Raw genomic sequence first — 15,923 nt, 5'->3', positions numbered from 1 at the left:
TGACGCCTGACAGACCAGATTTCTAAAGAAGGAAGGAAGACAAGGATTTAACGCCCCATCGACGAAGAGGTCAGTAGTGATAGAGCACAAGCTGAGATTGATGAAGGATGGTGTGGGTAATGTATGTTCTCGTTTTCAAAGCAACCATCCCAACACTTGCCGAAAGGATTTTTAAGAAAACATGGAAAATCTAAATATGGATGGCAAGGTGGATATTTCAACCGCCAACCTCCCGACTGCGAGGCCATCTGGTTGTAAATGTATGATAATATAATCGGTAATCAAAAAGCTTCCGTTTGAGGGCGTTGCTGCATTATATACGCAACGTAGCGTGATTCTGATGCAGGTATATAATCACCGACATGTAGCAAGGGTTTAGTGTGGCATTTGTGTTTTTCTGACACGCGTGCAGTAAAAGTGGAAACACGAACTTTGACGACGTTGTTATCAAATGCGTCCAAACAGAACCATCAGGCTACCGAAAGACTAACACCGGTAGACATCCATCAGAGAATGAAGAACATATTAGAGCATTACATGTTTTGGAAAGCACCATTGTGGAATGGTGCACCAAGTTCCGTGCTGGTCGTGGTTTCACACAAGACGCTGGTCGTTCCAGGAGGCCAGCCTCATCTAATACGGACTAGTGGGAGAAACCTGAGCACTCCCCCTCCCGCCCCCCCCCCCCCCCTATACTCCTCATCTCTCCCCATGCGATTATCATGCCTTCGGTTCCTTAAGAAAGGCCTTGAAGGATCGAAAATTCCCACCAGATGAGGACTTGCAGCACGCAGTTATGGACTATTTACACAGTAAGCCGTGGTGTTTTACCAAATGGATATCTTCAGCCTGAAGCTTCAATTCTTACGCCAATTTTGCCTGAGGACTGTATTGGCTTTGAACAGAAACTTTTCTGATCGGCAATTATGTTTATATGAACTGCACATGCTTCATATAGGAGATAAATGGAACTCTAGATGAAATTCGTCAGTGTGATTACCTTTCTGCAGTTGATTGCTCTTTGACGTGACGATGTCATAGACTGTAGAAACGATAAGGATGACTGCTACCAGGACCATGGCTCCTCTGGAACACATATTCACAGTTTCAGTGTCGAAAGTAAGGTAACCTGCAATGACATTCTAAAAGAGAGAGAAATTTATTAATTCAGTTAATGTTCGAAACTAGGAAAGCGACTCATCATATCTTCTGCTTCAGTTTTAATACTGTCTGGTGTTAACTGAATGTAGATTTCAGTCGAAATGTTGTTCAGCATGGCCAGTGGAAGCAAAACAGAAGGATATCAGCACTGCACCTGCTGTCAAAAATGTTTTACAACGATATGAAGAACACAAGACCGGAATCCCAGCAAAATGAGAAGATGTAACATTAAAAGCGACAAGTCCCCTAAGAATTATGAGTATGCAGTTGATATGTCTGTGTCGGGCAGGTTCCCATAATATGGCTTGGCTGGATGAGCTGGGTTTTTACGGCTGGACAGAGTGAGTGTATAAAATGAAAACCTAACATATTCACTGAAATACCAAAACAGATTACAGGCATGCAACGAAACCTCTAAAGACAATGTCTGATTCACGATTGTGAAATGAGCTCACTAAAATTAATACCCTGCAATAAAATTATTACTAACAAAGTTATTAACATTTGTAATTATAATTTCTTATAAAGTCTGGAACTAATGAAGCAGACACGTAATGTGTATGTACAATACATCATTTGAAAGCTCTTGATACCAGCAATGGAGAGAACATGTCACTATTACTGATAAAAAAATAGGTAAACAGCCATAAACTATTTATAGAATAACATGGAAAAAGGTACATAAGCTAGAACATCGCTGTTAGCACCAACTGTGAACAGGTTTCAAATGGATGATGTACACAGTCCATCAGCTGCAAATTTTTATTATCTTTTGTCTTGGACCCGGTTTCGAGACCGTTATGGGTATCTTCATCTTCTGAAAAGGTCGTGAAATTCCAACCTGCCCAGATATCCAAGGCTGCAACTAAATACACACCTCAAAAAAGTTTTGCATCACCCCAGTTCCCAGAATTCTTGAAGATAGACGTTGATTGTGGATATTGTATCACAGACACAGTCCCTTTGACTGTTCAAAGACGTCACTAACCCCGCCCAAAGATGTAAACAACCATGGATGAACAGCGCCTATTAGACGGAGGGAGTCCGACAGCCGATCAGTTCCAGTCATTTCACCAGGAAGGAGGTACATGGCTCGTGTTGTCTGTAGTTCAACCATGCCTAGACAGTCAATACCTTCTAGACTCTCAGCAAGGGAAGTGTCCAGGCGTCTCGGAGTGAACCAAAGAGATGTTGTTCGGACATGGAGGAGATACAGAGAGACAGGAACTGTCGATGACATGCCTTGCTCAGGCCGCCCAGGGGCTACTACTACAGTGGATGACCGCTATCTACGTATTATGGCTCGTAGGAACCCTGACAGCAACGCCACCATGTTGAATAATGCTTTTCGTGCAGCCACAGGACGTCGCGTTACGACTCAAACTGTGTGCAATAGGTTGCATGATGCGCAACTTTACGCCCGACGTCCATGACGTGGTCCATCTTTGCAACCACGACAACATGCAGCGCGGTACAGATGGGCCCAACAACACGCCCAATGGATCGCTCAGGATTGGCATCACGTTCTCTTCACCGATGAGTATTGCATTGCCGTCAACCAGACAGTCGTCGGAGACGTGTTTGGAGACAACCCGGTCAGGCTGAACGACTTAGACACACTGTCCAGCGAGTGCAGCAAGGTGGAGGTACCCTGCTGTTTTGCGGTGGCATTATGTGGGGCCGACGTACGCCGCTGGTGGTCATGGAAGGCGCCGTAATGGTTGTACCATACGTGAATGCCATCCTCCCACCAACAGTACAACCATATCTGCAGCATATTGGCGAGGCATTCGTCTTCATGGACGACAATTTGCGCCCCCATCGTGCACGTCTTGTGAATGGCTTCCTTCAGGATGACGACATCGCTCGATTAGAATGGCCAGCATGTTCTCCAGACATGAACTATATCGAACATGCCTGGGATGGATTGAAAAGAGCTGTTTATGGACGACGGGACCCATCAACCACTCTGAGGGATCTACGCCGAATCGCTGTTGAGGAGTGGGACAATCCCATCCAATGATCTCAGGAAATCCTTTATCTGTTTAGACATATTTAGATATTTGAATGTATGTAAAATAGTAATTTGACTGGCATAGGGCTGCAGCGCCAAGGAGTATAAGTACACTAGTTTTAGGTGCAGCTCCAGATGTGACGAACAAAGTTAATAAATCTGATCGTTGCTATGAAATTTGGAATGAATGTTATAACATGAGATTGCAAAATAACCAGTAGTATTTAATATGTATTTCAGAATGTAGAAACATTATTTTAATATCTGTACAACCTATGACAATGCCATGAACTGTCACTGCTGGCGTGAATGTGGCTACATTAGCTGATGGTGGCTTGGCTAAAAGCTGTGAAGCTGAAATCTGGAAGAGGGAAACGAATCTCGATGTGCAAATCAATCCATCTGGAGCAGAGAGTCTGAGCACTACATAGAGAATGAACATGGAAGAAAACACTACACAATACCAGCATTACCGACTGACAACTTAGCACAGGGAAACAAAGCACAGTGCGAGGCAAATGTTCACTCTACAGGGATTGATATGAGCATTAGGAACGCCACACAAGATCTGTTGCCTCTAGTAGGTCTAGGTAAATGCATGGGTCAGAGGCTCTATCCATGCCACGTTTGGCACACGCCCTCTGCAGTGCCAACGCTGCTTGCTCCATTGGTAGGAGGGGGGGGGGGGGGAAGAAGATTAAGTAGGCTGGAGTAACAACTGATCCACTGGTACTGGTAGGGAAGAAGACTCTGCCACTGGCGAGTGTGGGGAAGAGGACACTAGTGCGAATTCTAGGACTCTGCATCGGCCCCACTGATGTCCTATTCTGTTGTCGTAGGTAGGACAGCAGGGGGCGCTTAGGGGACACCAGCGGATGAGCTGTTGTTTGGAACAAAGTCACAACCGACTCCACTGACTAGCTGGCTTGCAAATGATGGCTTCGGAGATCCTACAGGTCCTGAAGGCAAGTGAATGGGATGATGGATCCACTTTCCCCGACCGATTTTCACCACAAACAACTGACAGGACATACATATCCACACCCACCCGCCCACTCAGCCACACACACACACACACACACACACACACACACACACACAATCACACCATGATTGCTGCAGTGAGGGAGGGAGGGACGGAAGGAGTGGGGGGACTGCCCCTCAGGAGCGTCACCCTGCCTGAGGCTGCATAGTCACATACTGCGTCTGGCTAGAGCGGGTATATTATCCATCTAATGCCCTGTACAACCCCACCAATAACCTCATCAGTGTACAGAACTATGGTCTGGCTAGCGCGCTGTGCCACTCCACACCATGTAAAACCATGTTCACATAAGGTGCTACAGTCTTCTAGCCGGTTAGTATACTATACCATTATACCACTCCATGTTAAATAGCGTTCAGGTACAGCACCATAGCACTAGTGCACTGTACCAATCCACCCAAAACCGCGCTCAAATACAGCGCTATACTCTACCATTTACTTAATGCGCACTACCACCTGTAGGTAAATTGACTGTTGTGCAAGTAAGTCTGCCACACTCTCAAGAGCGAGGAAAGTTTACAAGTTGTGTTCTGTATGCAAAGAATTTTAATTGGCTACCTGTGAACTATGTGGAGATTCTTACTATTGAATCCGACAATGTTGATATAAGTTTTATACAGGAGTTTTACATTAAAGCAAGAGAAACATGTTTTTCACAATCTAGGACATTAATCTCCACAATACCATCAAATATAGATATTGCCCAGTCGGGTCTGGTTCTCACAAACAATGTGATGTCAAAAGTGATAAGGAAAAGAACGAATGTGTCGAACAACCTAAACCACTCCATATTAAGGAAATATCTCCCTTAAGTACAGTTAATGTACTATGTGCATAGGTAACAAAACTGGAAATGAATGACACTGAAGTCAAGAAACAAAAACTGGAGTATGTGGCAGAGACAACTGCCATAAAGGAAGAATATAAACTTCAATTTAAAAAAGAAATAGCTATTGCAGCTTTGTGAGAATGTTTGCAAATCGCTTTAAACATAATGTGTGTAGAAATCTGGCTACGACTGTGGAATATAAAATATCCACATTTACAGTAAACAGCACTGGAAATTGGCCACGCGTTGGGGTGCGGCCCGAAATCAATGGAATCAAGAATGACTTCTACCTTGAAGGATACATGAACAATTTTTTAATAAAGCGCCATTCCCATTTGGACTTTCTTAAAAATGTTGTTATATTATATCTAGAAGTGACGAATGGATATTTGTGCACCTAGCAACAGAACAGCCATTTGCGGTGTTTAAAAGCGATTGAATGTCTATAATTTATGGACTAATGGACACTTGTTTGGAAAAACTGTAAACTTTAAGTTCTGTACAGAAATTCCGCAAGAATGTGTAGGAGAAGAGCTATTGGCGTACACGCAGGAAGATGAGAGTGCTTCAACAATTGTGTCATGGAGGAAATAAAAGGTAAAATTAAAATCTCCGAATGTTGTCGTCTAGAAGAACTGTAAGAAGGAAGAGAGCTAATTACTAAAGATATAAAGGTGATAGCTTATAGGAACAAGAATAGACACGTATTAGATTTCGAGAACATACCGTCTTTGTGCCTGTCAAATTACTGGATGGAGACAGAAATATCTGATTCAGGTGTGGATTTAAGTTATGTTAAAAATTAAGCTAGATCTTATTAAAACTACATCCAGAAAACTTAAACAAAGGGTTGTTTTCCAGGTGAAAATGTACGTGAAGAAATTAATAAAGATTTTGTGCGAGAGTATTTGTTTTTCTTATTCGCTAAACTGCTAAAAATTCCATGACAGTTCCTGTTTACAATGATTTACGTTCCTGTATTTCCGAAGGGAGAATGACCATGAAACGCAGCTCAAAATATGTTGCTGAAAGCGTAGTGACCCCCTTTCCATACCTTTATGAGCTTATTGTCAGCTGCAATCCGGGCATTAACACGCATAGAACCGTTTGTGGTTAAATGATATGCACTGTTGAGGAGTAACAACGATTCGACGACTCGACACTACATAGTCACTGTCACCAATAATGTGCGCTCACATTGAATCGTGACAAAATTTCACGGTTGGTTCTCTGCGTTTCCTCCTTGTCTGTAGCGCATTCCTTCTGAAATTCCCGCTTCGCACTCTGCAGTTTCCTTATCCTGTGGAGTTGCTGCGGCCGGCTGCCTGCCGGGTTTGCGAGAGAGCGTCGGTCTGGAGTAGGGACTCTAATTGCGGACGTCTGAGAGCGTACAGGAGGCCACGCCGTTTTGTTGATGTTTGGCGTGACTCGTGTCACGTGTGATGCATCGTTAAGACCGTGATAGCAGCTAATGTTACTATCTTGGTCGCAAATGGATCAAAGGGGATGAGGCCTGGTTTTCCATTGAAACTCGTACCCTGCGGATGTCATCGGACTTGAAGTAAGACGTTTTGACCATTATTTTGCGTTATTTGCAAGCAGCAGGGGATTCGACGTCACCAGTAATTCGGCGAAGATTATTTGTTTCGTCGGTGTGTAAATGACTGAACAAGGAGCAGTTTATTTAATGTCCACCTTATGCTCGTGTTCTGCATGTGCTTTTTGCGAGAGTAGAGCCACCTTTGTCCACTGATTTTGAACGCATCATCAAATACTGAATCCAAGTAGTGACTTTCAGTTAATTAGCTGCATTCATCGTTTTCCTCGTCACGACGCGTGTTAAATGGCAAAGTAGAATAACTTGCTACCTCATTTGCGTGGCTACAATAATAGAGCCTAACCTGTTATCTAATTAAGGCTTGTGGTAAACAAAGGTATTTAAGGATGTAGTTTTAAAATATTATCTGAAATATGTCAATGATTTATGTTGTGTTGTTGATTCTGGGGTATGAACGGATATGCTGGTACGTCTACCGTGTTTCACCAATGTAAATGTTTCTATGGATAGTGTGTTGGAAGCTATGTCATGTCGTTAGATTCGTGTTATGGAGGTTTGCTCCATTTGAAACAAACCATTATTTATTTCTCACGAAATTCTATGGTGTTAACGAAGACTGACACCATTACACTGTCGTATCTCTAACGTAGTAATCATAGGAAGACGATAAAGGAGATTAGGCCACCTGGAGGGGGATATTTGGTAGACAATTATTCGATGTCGGTGAATTTTAGATGTTAAGCTTCTGAATTTCTTTTTCGACTGCTCGTACGCTCTGCATGGTTGTGCATTTCTTCCTGTACGTTAGTGTGCTATTTTTCTCGTTGTGACAGCTCTCTACATAATCAGTGACCGGTGGACGACCAAACACCCTTCTAGCCAATGGAATGGTGCTGTCGGAACGTGGCGGCATTCCAGAGAATTAGTAGGCGTCTGTGATTTGGCAGGGTACATCTCTTACTCGTCGAAATCAGGTGGGTTCAAATGGTATATACCAAAGACTGGAAGATTCGTGAGAATATAACAGGCAAGCGAGGCTCTGGCGAAAGGGGAGTTGAGAGGTGAGCTTCATACAGCTTCTGCCAAGTGTTGTGGACAAACATATTACAGCTTCTCACATACGTATTGCAAAGTGACTGCAATGAGAAAATTAGTGGCTAACACGAAGGTGTTTACCGAAAGTCACCAGCAGAAATTCCGTCTTTTGGTTTCTCGATAAAGATGAGACAACATTCTTTCGTGAGTTTTGTGGCCTATAAATGGATTGACTGACACCTTAATAGTTAGACTAAATTGAAATCTACGTCTTTCTTAGGAAAGAAAATCACTAGTAGTGGCACAGGGTACCCTCCACATGAAATAGAGTGAGAGAAAGAAATCTTTTGTCCATATGCCTCCATATGAGTCCTAATTTTTCGTATCTTATCTTTGTGATTGTTACACCAAATGACCTTCTGCAGTCAGCTTGAGACGTTAGTTCTCTAAATTGACAAGAACATTGCCTTCCCTCCAGGGATTCCCATTTGAGTATCGAAGCTTCCAACAACTAATTTGGCAGGAAACTGTAAGAAAGCTTCTACAGGACTGTGTTATGAGGGAAACCCAAGTCTGCAAGCTTGTACAAGTTTTGGGATATAGTAGGCAAGAGATATGTATTTTGCTTCTGTTGACTAGCTGATCCTTTTTGGCATGTCTCAAAAACAGATCTCAGAATGTTTCAGTTTGCAGTTGGGGGAGGAGGGGAGGTAAATTGTTCAACATCCTCATATTTACCCCAGCGACATTTAAGCGCCCAGTCTACACACACCAACGTGAACACACACGAGAACATTTTGGGAAGCAGTTTCCAAAAGAACAACATCTGTACATCCCAAACACATTGTGTTTTCCGCCAGTTTTAAACGCCCTCTGGTGGCAGTATTGCGAAGAAGACCAGTCGGTCTTCACACACCATGGTGAACATACACAACAAAACTTTAGGAAGCATTTTCCAACAGGATAACATCTTCACATTCAAAAAATTATGAAATAAAGACATGTCTTACTACACCAACAGCTCATCACTGACTGAACTTTTCCCGCCAATTTCCAGGTGGGTGAATTAAGGAGATGTAGGGTGGACAGATGTGGGTTGGGGAGGGGGGAAAACCATGATGCCACAGTTTCAAGCTCCCTCTGGTTTTGGTACTGTGAGCTACTCTCCCACCAATTTCCACGTGGGGGAAAACCCTGATCAGGAGGTTCAGACACATTAGGTACTGTCCCACAGAACGCAGGTGAGACAGCAAGCAGTTCTTGTTCTTCCAGCACTGTCTTTCTCAGAGTTCACGTTCTTTCTGGACTACCTGTTGTCAGCTACATCAAAGCTGGTGCATGATCGTCTGGGACAAGTGGTATTTGTAAGGTCAACATTTCAGCATATCTTTGTCGGTGTTCACAGGTCCACCCTGGAAAAATTGGTTGTCGGCTATATCAAAGTCAAGATCAGTATTCTGGTCTCTGACATAAAACCTTTCTAGACACCTTTGTAAGAAGTACTTGTGTGTGGGGACAGAAACTCGCCGTTCTTTGACGTTGTTTCTAGGAATCGTTTTAAGCTGCCCCTACAAGCCAGAACCAGAACCCTTAACGGTTTGAAGGTTTTCCAGGAACGTCTTTTATGCAACTACTACAAGCCGACAGACCGTATCAATGTGAGCCGCCAGTTGTGTGAGTCCCCAGAGGCCAATACAACTGCCATAAGACGCCATCGAAGGCGGGCCGCTTCCGTTCTACTGGCAAAGAACCCAAAGGCCCGCGTGGACTGGCAGCCTGCCCCGCAGACCGCTGACTGCTGTGGCGTGTGAACGTGTTCCCACCACTGAAGCTCACACGGCGCTCAGGTGCAGTGCTCTGATGGTGTTTTCTAGCGCTGTGAATCTGCTGTGGAAGGTGCAAGTATCATTACAGACTCCATACGTGATGCATGTGAGGTGGTGTATTTAGATCACGATTAGCGATATTTTTTGATCTTTATAAATGCTGATTTTTGTGATTTGTTACTGGATGGTCTGTAATAATGTAATCAGGACATCGTTAATCTTAATTAGACCAGAAAATCACTGACTGAGCGTTTCCCACCATGCTATAGCAGTGCAATTACATTTTTTCTTCTCCAAAGTTTTGCAGTGGGTATTGGGATGTATTTAATTGTCTGAGAGGCTGTTTTCTCGCGATTTGTATGATTTCTCATCAATTTTTATGCACGTGATCGGGGTAAAGTGGTTTCAATTCAGTTTTCTGAAGTTTTTCGTGATTATGTTTACCTGTCCGACGTTTCCACCTATCATTTTTTCGCAGTATGTGATTCACCGTCAAAAAGACCTCTGTTTTGCCAGTTATGTCTGGAATGACTATATTTAGTGCTACAGTTGGGATCTGTAGCAGTTTAATTACACGTGGTGTGTGTTTCTGTTGATGCTGATGACAAATTAGTAGCAGTATTACCTGTGCGATTGGAAATACACGTGCGATTTGGAATAAGTCATCGATTTGTGTATTTAATTACATTTTGACAATTCGACAATTTTTTTCTCCAAGTATTTTACAACACTTGCACCTTCAAAAATTAAATAAGCAGCAGTTTTTCCCGCCGAATAGAGATCCACTGCTCTGTCTCCCACAAAGTGATTAAATAAAGAATTTGCAAACTGAATTTTATAGATAAACAATATATTACGTCCTCTGCAATGTAACTGACACTGTTGGTTTTGCTGAAAAATATTCTTCTTACGATCCTCCATTATTTTTCCAATTCAATCCTCACGTAGGGCGCTGTGGACACAGTTCGCAGCTGGTGCTTACAGGTATCACAATTCTTCAACTCCACTCTGTACAACTTCAACATCTCATGAACTGAATACATTTATCACCAAAAATTTGAATTTCCTTCCAAAGTGGCGGGGAGGGGGGGAGGAGGGAAGTGGGGATAGCAGATATTGAACGTACATGATAACTCTAAAAATATAGAAATTACCTTATGTCTTTCCACTCCCGCAGTTCAATACAGATCGAGCTTTTTTCCCACCAATTTCCAAATGACAGAAGGTAGGGGAAGTGTGGATGTGGAAGGGAAGTGGGGGAGCTGTGGTGAGGGTTGAGGTGGGATGAGTGTCCGCCATCTTAAATAAATTGAAAGTGACGCCATATCATCCTTGTTCCGATACTCTTAAACATCACAACATCTTCATATCTCTTAGAGAAACCAACTGATAGCAAACTTCGAGTGGCAGAAAGCTTGCCAATCTACATTTAAACATCATCTGAGGACCAGAGTCCTTTAACACTTACAGGATACTCGTTCAGCTGACACCACCTTAGTCCGTCTTTACAGGACAACAGTCTCACCAATGAATTCTTTAACCAAAGGAAACAACCTCCACAAAACGACAGCATTATGCACGATACCACACTCAAATAAAAAAAATAAATAAAAAAATACATCAAAGACACTTCAGCATAACTTTACAAACATTTTCAAGCTATAGAAGGAAATCGTACCTTACAGACTACTTAACGAATTGTATTGAGTACACATCAATAGAATTCTCAAACGTACGAACAAAACAGAATTACCTATTGTTTCAGTTCTTCAACAGAAGCCACTCTACAAATGGTTTGACATTAAGTATGTCATGAGACCCACAAAATTTTCCAATCTTTATCATCTAACTCTCTCACACAGCTACATGGACAGTTGTTCATTCTCAGAGGACCAGAGTAGACTGAAAAAAAAACTTACGACAGGTTGCCTTCTGTTTTCTGGACAAATGCTGGGATTTTATTGAGTCCTTTTGACTGACCCAAAAGTTCTTAAACTTTGCCTTCCATTCTCCTTGTTTCTTGCTCTGATCTGCTGCTCTTTTAATATGATCGAAAAATGCATTATAATAATAAATTGTTAATAGCAAATGAACCGTGGTCTTTCTTTGTTATGCCTTGGAGCATCAACTATTCCTTACAGCTTTAACTGAGCATTGTCGAATGCCGCTCTACACACTGTAATGTTACGCATATGTAGGTCTGTCCTGTTTGGTAGGACTTAAGATGTTGTCCGGTGGAGCGCTAGCGGGCCCAGGGAGCAGGGCACGCCGTGACAGGTGACCGGTGTGGGCGAGTCCACGTACGATAGGAGCAGTGTCACTGAAAGTAGGTAAATCCATAAGATGGAAATGTGGACGGCTGTTGCTGGCATGGCCTTTGTGCGGGAGGTGGACCAAAAATTTCGGAGTATCAGACAAGCTAAAGGATGGCTTCATATAGCTCTCTGAGAATCTATAATAATCTACAGTCAAGTATTAGAGCAAATCTGAACACAGTTGCGATCTCAGAAAAATGGGACATATCCAATGACACAATAGTTTCAGACTGTTTAATATTACAGCAGTTAATATTTCACAGCGAATAAACGTTCTCACAATGAACCTCTGATTGACAACATTTAAACACTTCGTGCGATTTCAATAAACGATACCTCAGATGAAAGCATTACACGATAGCCGTCATCCCAGAAAGTTATTAGTTTGTATCTATTTACTTTAATAACTTATGGCATCTTTTATATCTTTTTTATTATGTAAGTATTTGTTCAAATGGTTCAAATGGCTCTGAGCACTATGGGACTTAACATCTGTGGTCATCAGTCCCCTAGAACTTAGAACTACTTAAACCTAACTAACCTAAGGACATCACACACATCCATGCCCGAGGCAGGATTCGAACCTGCGACCGTAGCAGTCCCGCGGTTCCGGACTGAGCGCCTAGAACCGCTAGACCACCGCGGCCGGCAAAAGTATTTGTCAGGACATCATATTCTCCACAATTACACAGTAAATGAACACAGCATGAATACCTCGCATATTGTCATACTTGTGTAGTTATTTAATGAACATTTCACTATTTTGCCAGTAACTTTATTTAAATGCTTAATGCTAGTTTAAAAATTGTCAGTCTCATGTGTTAGCGAACACTGCAGTTGAAACGAGAACCAAAAGAAGCTTCTGTGAAGAAGGCATAAATAATTGTTCCAACAATATTTAACGACAGTTTGTTGCCATTCACCGTGAGCACGTTTGCGCAAGAATTGTACCTTATTTATATATGGGAAAACCTATATTTATATTTACTGTGAATGGCCTGAAAGTGACCGAATGATTACAACATTTTCTTCTTTAAATATTGTTGTAATATATTAATTTAGCCTGAGAAATGACCAACCTGAGTCAGATGGTGTCTGCAGATGTATTTTTGGTGCAGACGGTATGAGCCAATGGAAAAGCAGACAGCAGTGCAACACTAAAGGAATTAAGGGGAGACTGGGACTTACGAATGAAGAGCTCAAGGGTGGGATCCTGGACACTTGGATGTTCATTCTGGAAGAAACAGGTCTGCCTGTGATAATGTGTAATATTCAGTCATGTCGGTAATAGACTGTGTGCAGTGAACAGCCGCTACAATACTCTGTCTTTCGGAGGGACTTTATAATTCTAGAAGTCTGGATGTGCTCCAGAGTAGGAATCTATAACATTTTCCGCTTGTATTATGGAACTGAGGATAGAAAGAGTATGAGTTACTATTCTTCGTATCACGTGTGTTAATTTTTAAATCATCATGTTGAAATCTGAACCGCTTTGAGCTGTGGAATATTTTGTGTATTCAGATTGTGAAATGCACTTAGTTTCTGCATAACTTTGACGACTATTTAATTTGGGGATTTTGCTACCATTCTCCTAACACACACACCCATGCTCGTGGGAGGACTCGAATTTCCGGCGGAGGGGCTGTGCTCTCCGTGACATGGCGCCTCAAACCGCGCTGCCACTCCGCGTGGCAGTTGCGTATTTGCAGCGAATTAGCTGCAGGGTGTGAAAGCAGACTTGCGTGACTCGACCCTGCAACTGTAACGTGCTATTATTTTTAAACTGAGCCGTGCATAGCGCAAGTACCTAAATTACGAGTAACCCCACGTAAACACGCAAGTGATTAGCTCGTATGCTGTTTGGAAGACCAACTCAGCAGCAGAAAACCGACAGGTACTGTCTGAGTTGGGGGCTAGTCTTGGATCTGAATCTATCAATCCCTAACACTTGACAAGATTCTGTGATCTAGGTCCCTAATGTACTGCATTGCAGGCAGTTAGCGTGAAGGCTCTGAGCATAAGATTTTGCAGCAGTTACGTGTATTAGAAGCAGTGGCAGAAGTTAGGTGTGGGGATGTTAGGCACGGGACATCAAGAAAGAAGAAGGCTATGCAAAAGCGAGCTGAGATCGAATCTACAGCTACCAGCATCAGCGGAGGCTGGCGGCGCCAACGGTAGTGTGGGCCACCGGAGGCGACATCGTTCATCAGTGTGAGCATTGGCAACATCCGCACATTTGGGAGCAGCAGCTTAACATAAATGGCCAGCGTGACCGATAACTTAAGTACATGTACCGATAGCATAGGGTCGTTGGAGCCTACAACGAAAGAGGAATCACCCAGTCTGTGTGCTTCGATAATGCTAGTGGACCAGTTAGTCCCAAGTCTGAATGTGAGAGTGCCGATATGGAACTTACTTATGAGGCAAATATCTAAAAACCGAGGGGGGGGGGGGGAGGGGGAGAGGGGGAATCAGTATAATGCAGATTTTTCTAGAAATTCAATCTACTATGACAGCAATGCAGTCTCCGTGGGGGCTTTTGACACAGAGCTAAATTCAGTGGAAACAGATCTATGTTCGAAAATTGAAAATGTAGAGATAAGATGGAAAAAATTACATCTGGTACAGAAGGGATGATTGATTCAAAATTAGAAGGTATAAGGACAGAACTGGGCAAGATTACGGAGGAGGCTCGATACAGTAGAAAAATGTTTCGGAGAGAAGTTGGAATAGAACACCCAGCTCGAGTGGCAATGTTAAGAATTATGTGCTGAGGCAAAATGCGCTTGAGAAAGTGACCACTGAATCCGTTAACGATTTGTCAGGTAGAGTAGTAGAATGTGAGCAAGAGGTGTTTAAGAATAGAGAACGTTTAGAATCTGTATTAATTAAAGAAGAGCGACATGAGGGCAGAATTATATCATTTAGCAGGAAATCGGGCTACTACTGTGGAAAGTGTTCCGTGGGTTAATTTACGAACGACAAAGAGTTTTGCAAATGATGGAAAATACCGTTCAGGTGATTTCCTTGCTGCATGTAGGGATAATTTTTTGAATGTCGGAAGAGGCAAAAATTAGGTTAACTAAAACACATCTTGAGAACAATGCACAGGCAAATTTAAAGAATACTTCATTTACTGCCTATGAAGTGTTTGAGGGGTGTTTCCTGAAAAAAATTCTGGAGTGAAGTGAAACAAATACGACTTCAGAATGAGTTCCTAAAAGGACCAACGGACGCAGTAGTGGGTCGAAGCGGGATTTTTGTGTGCGAGAACTAGCTAAGCTGACGCATATAAATCATTTGCTGGGAATGTTGACTGAGATTACGACACTCGAGAGACGACTGCTGGAATTTTTACAGTAGGATCTTTTCCACAGTCCACAAATTCCATTGACGAGTTTTAGATTTTTCTGAGAAGCGTTAACAGGCGTTGAAATTCAAGCCATATAATTGGCCCTGAAGACAGGGAAATTGGCACCAAAAAAATGGCTCTGAGCACTATGGGACTCAACTGCTGAGGTCATTAGTCCCCTAGAACTTAGAACTTAGAACTAGTTAAACCTAACTAACCTAAGGACATCACAAACATCCATGCCCGAGGCAGGATTCGAACCTGCGACCGTAGTGGTCTTACGGTTCCAGACTGCAGCGCCTTTAACCGCACGGCCACTTCGGCCGGCAATTGGCACCAGAACGGGAACAATACTAATATTCACAATCATAATAATCACCAAAATATTTACTATCACAATTGTAGCGATAATTTTCAAAAGGTAAATGGAAATGAGAATTCTCAGAATGCTAATCAAAGCGGGAAACGGGGCCGCAAGAAATATTGTTAAATGTGTTGAGAAATGCGACAATGAGACGGGGCTGAAATATTTATTTTGTGAAATAGAAGTGAATCATGGAATGAATGTATGTTTGGTGGAAAATTCTGTGATCGAAAGAGAGTCAGAGGTGGATCTGAATTTGGTGGAGGTGGAATGTGTTACGAATTTTAAAGAGACACTGTCAGTAGCAACAATTACAGTAGTGTAGGCGAAACTAAAACTGATGATTTTGAATCAACTGAAATTTGTGAATATATCTGTGTAGTCGGTGCAACTGTGGTGTTGTCAGTTGGAGATGAATCTTGTG

At 42.6% G+C, this 15,923-nt stretch overlaps 1 protein-coding gene across 1 annotated transcript in view; it reads right to left on the bottom strand.

Moving 5' to 3' along the window:
• Positions 1-15,923, bottom strand: part of LOC124622925 (nose resistant to fluoxetine protein 6-like) — a 172,534-nt gene that overhangs the window by 108,942 nt on the left and 47,669 nt on the right. Inside the window, exon 2 of the mRNA XM_047148715.1 lies at positions 1,001-1,086. The gene's annotated coding sequence lies outside the window, so the exon portion shown is untranslated. The remainder of the gene's footprint in view (positions 1-1,000; positions 1,087-15,923) is intronic.

The sequence above is a fragment of the Schistocerca americana genome, chromosome 7 (assembly GCF_021461395.2).
Source record: "Schistocerca americana isolate TAMUIC-IGC-003095 chromosome 7, iqSchAmer2.1, whole genome shotgun sequence".
NCBI classification, from domain to species: domain Eukaryota; kingdom Metazoa; phylum Arthropoda; class Insecta; order Orthoptera; family Acrididae; genus Schistocerca; species Schistocerca americana.
This window is presented reverse-complemented; position numbering and strand designations above follow the sequence as displayed.